The 4476-nt window shown below is 34.0% G+C and overlaps 1 pseudogene; it reads left to right on the top strand.

The window, feature by feature from the left end:
• The first annotated feature begins 847 nt into the window (after nucleotides 1-847).
• Nucleotides 848-3006, top strand: LOC112018312 (GDSL esterase/lipase EXL3-like; annotated as a pseudogene).
• The last annotated feature ends 1470 nt before the right edge of the window (nucleotides 3007-4476 follow it).

Genomic DNA, 4476 nt, shown 5'->3' with positions numbered 1-4476 from the left:
TCAATTTAACCAGATTTTTCTATCTTGTATTAAAAAAAAAAATTAACTGGGTTTTTCTATCCACCCAAACACGTGTAAAATATTTTTTGCTAAAAAAAATGTAAAATATTTTACATAAAGGTTTTTCACCAGAAACAAACTTACTCCTAGTTTTGTTCCATTAAAATCAGGTCATCTTTACTATTAAAAAAGGATTTGAGGTTTGAAAAAGCTACTTTTTGCATGGTCTCTTCTGCCAACTTACCTGATAATGAAAGTACATAAATGCTGACCTTTCCCTAACTGTACATGTACAACCTAATGTAATGTAGGGGTTGGCCGAGTTGGTTGGGTACTCAGTCTCAAGGTGCTTGTACCAGGTTCGATTGAGTGCTCTCTAGTTCGAGTCCGGCTACCTACACTTTGAAAAAAATTCCTTGGGCCAGCGATTTACTTCACTATGAGCTCACCCGTCGCGAACAGTGATTAGTTTCTAGTTGAAAGTTTTGAGGATACACTATGCAAAAGCAAAAAAAAAAAAAAAAAATGTACAACCTAATGTGAGTTATGATTCAAAGAGTCTATTTGGATACCGCTTATTGCTGAAAACTGAAAACACTGTAGCAAAATAATTTTTAAATGTGTAAATAGTACCGTGAGATTCAGTTTCAACTTAACATTTGCTGAAATCCATACGTGCGGGTCCCATAAGCAGTGCATGAGACCTATAGAAAAAACGCCAAACGCCAAACGCAGGGAGTTTCAGTGCAATCCAAACTCAACCCAATAAATAGGCTGCACGAGAGATAGTCATGTAAATGCAAATTATAAGTTCTACACTGTCAAACAAGATTTAATACTTTTTTTTTCTTTTCCCCATAAAACTCTTAACCATAACACAATGAAGTTTCCCTCATCAAAACCTCTTTCTTGTTCCTATATAATTATTTTCTCAATCCTCCTCGTGTTCAACATTTTCCATAACACTACTGGCAGCACTACAAGGCTGCCTAAGAATGAAACAGTTCCTGCAGTTATAATCTTTGGAGATTCAATAGTGGATACGGGCAACAACAACTACATTGAAACTGTAGTTAAGTGTGATTTCCCACCATATGGGAGAGATTTCAATGGTGGAAAACCAACTGGAAGGTTTAGCAATGGAAAGGTCCCAGCAGATTTTCTAGGTAGTGTCTAGCATTTACTTTTCGTTTTACTGCTGTTTCCCACCATTTATTGTAGAGTCCTTAGAGCAAGTCATGAATTGGAAATTTGAACAGTCCAAGAATCATTGTAATTTATGACCAACATCCAAAATTTACAGTTTAAATTAACCTCCCGCTCCACACACCCCTCCCCCCCCACGAAAAAAAAAAAAAAACTTTTGAGGATCCAATACATAGTATAGTTATATCATTCACCATTTCACATACAATGATTGAATGCTCTATAATATATTTTACTGAAAATTTCTTGACACAAACTTTCGGCTGAAATATTTGGTGTTAAGAAGATTCTTCCGGCTTATCTTGATCCAAATCTTCAGCTTCAAGACCTCCTTACTGGTGTAAGTTTTGCCTCTGGCGGTGCAGGATATGATCCTCTCACTGCTAAAATTGTGGTAACCTTCTCTCTCACTCCACCTCTTTTTTTTTTTTTTTTAGTCCTAAATATTGTAACAATTACTTGATTTTCTTAATTTCCATCATCAGTCTGTCTTATCGTTATCGGATCAATTAGACTTGTTCAGAAATTACATAAAGAAGATAAAGGAAGTAGTAGGAGAAAGCAGAACAGCTACTATACTGTCAAAAAGTATATTCATAGTGTGCACAGGGAGCGATGACATTGCGAATACTTATTTTTCTACACCGTTTAGGAGAGCCCATTATGATATTCCCGGATATACTCATCTAATGGTTAGATCAGCTACAAGTTTCTTGCAGGTATGTTTATAAAGACACAATGCCATTGCAATTTGCAAACATGTACATTAATTTGGTCGAGTATGGCCGTACTTGGATCTTGGACAAACATGTCCAGTAAATTTAAGTGTGCATTAGCTAACATTGTCAAGCTTTAATTTGTGCCAAAAAAATATAATGGGCAGGAACTTTATGGACTAGGAGCAAGTATTAAGCTTACCATCAATAGGGTGCGTGCCATCACAGAGAACAGTGGCTGGAGGCATACTAAGAGGGTGTTCTGAGTCTGCAAACCAAGCAGCAATTCTCTTCAATTCAAAGCTCTACTTCCAAATGGATTCCATCAATTAAAGACTTCCAGACGCTAGGCTTGTTTATTTAGATGTCTATAACCCGTTGCTTGCCATTATCCAAAACCCATCTCAATATGGTAATCACCGCCATCATTTTTTAATAGTTTTGATTCACTTGGATATTGAGTACCCTAAACTAATTTGTTGAAAATTTATAGCCGGAAAAAATATACCCTACATCAGGTATATATTTTCCCTCTCTCATATCCCAGCTGCAAGAGAGGGGAAACATATACCCGATGTAAGGTATACTCCTATATCTGATCACCCCAGAACTTTAGGACTAAAACTCTCTTATTGTTGTTGTTGTTTCTTACTACATTATTTTGGTTTCTCAAAAGTTGGTATGTGAAACTGTACTAACAGGAAGTGATAATTTGCTAGGTGCACTGTAAACTTAATCCAGTGATTGTAGATATAGGGGGGTTATATAATGCTTTTTTTTTTTTTTTTTTAATCCTTTGCTTAGAAATTTAGGATTTCAAGAGGTAAACAAAGGATGCTGTGGCAGAGGGAAAATAGAGGTCAGCATTTTATGTACCAGTTTTTCACCAGAGACATGTACCAACGCCTCTGAATATGTATTCTGGGACAGTTATCATCCCTCAGAGCTGGCCTATAAAATCCTTACCCCAGGGGTTTTGGATGACTATATCTACAAATTCTTCTGAGGGTAATCTCTCATCTCCCTTTCTTGGCCAGTTATTATTGGAAGTGTTTGTGCTATTAATTAGCATTTGAAGTGAGTCCAATCTATGTTATTACTATGCTTAAATTGGGACTATGTATCAGTATTTCTGCAATGTTCCGGTCGGTTGATGGATTTTATACATGAGGTTATCATTTCATGAGGGCAGTGATTTTAACTATGTATCAGTATTTCCGCAATGTTCCAATCTACTAGATTTTTCTTTATTCATGATCATGAAAATGTTCTGTAAACTGAGGCTATGTGTCAGCAATTCTGCAATGTTCCAGTATGTCGACGGATTAATCTATACATGAAGTTCTCTCAGCTTCAGGAGGAAAGTGGTTTTTAAGCATGTGAATAAGTATTGAAATTATCTACTAGATTTTTCCTAATTCATGTTTATGCTATGCCCCATCATGTGCTTTGTGTGTAGGTGGTAGTAGTAGCATTTCTCACGCCAGTTTTTGAGTGGGTGACATGCATGATTATGCAAGAAGATTAGTAAAATCACATTTAGAGCCAGGAGATTACCTTGCAAAAAGGAATTTACACTTGAGTTGAAATTTAATAAGTAGCACTTAGAAAAGGTTTTTAAAAGTTTTAAATAAGAAGTATAATTAAACCTCTTATTCTACGATACTTTACTAGTTAAGCCAACAGGAAACACCAACAGACCATTAATTTGTCTAATATTATACCAAATCAAATTTATCCAAAAAGCTTACTAAATTGAAAGGCCTTTAATTGACTCACTCTTTTTGTATATACTATTTTTAGATATTATTTACCATCATGTACATACCTTTGGATTAAGGGGGGCCATGGCCCCCAGCCCCAATTGAGTTTAAATACTATTAAATTTAAAAATTTTAAGAGTTTGACCCTTAAAAAAAATGACACGCTAAAAAAAAAGTCTTTTAAGGATTTTTTTTTAAATCTAAAAAATGTAATGAATTTTTTTTAAATCTAAAAAATGTAATGTCTTCTAAAAAAAAAAGGTAAGATTATAAATAGATTATATAAATTTTATAAAAGTCCCACTCAAATTCATTATGTTTATGAATATACCACCTGACATTTTTTAGTGGTTTTAATATAATTCTATTTAAGGCACGTGGCTAAAGAAAATACCAAAATAAATTACATGTTTAGCATGAACAATAAAATAATATTTAAGGTTTTTTAGGTTTTGTCAACCCATTTTCAACAATGTAATCTCAAATCGTGTGTTTCATATCCTTAGTTTTCATTATTTTATTGAGTACTCAATTATTTTCATATATTTATCACTTTTTTTTTTCTTTTTTCTTTTTTTTTTTTGTTTGTGAAATTGTATATATTGTATGTATGGAAGTGTGAAACAATAATTTCTCAATTGAAAATATGAAGTATCATTATGTCACTTTCTCCAGTAAAAATGGACTAACAATTGAAGTGACAACACAACTGAGAAAGATGAGAACACGAAAGTGGATTGGGGAGTGCACTATGCACCTATATCTCCCAATCATCATAAAGAATCAAAGAT

This window comes from Quercus suber, unplaced genomic scaffold (assembly GCF_002906115.3).
Source record: "Quercus suber isolate HL8 unplaced genomic scaffold, Cork oak 2.0 scaffold_780, whole genome shotgun sequence".
NCBI lineage: Eukaryota > Viridiplantae > Streptophyta > Magnoliopsida > Fagales > Fagaceae > Quercus > Quercus suber.
The sequence above is the reverse complement of the archived record's forward strand: the minus strand, read 5'-3'. Positions and strand labels throughout refer to the sequence as shown.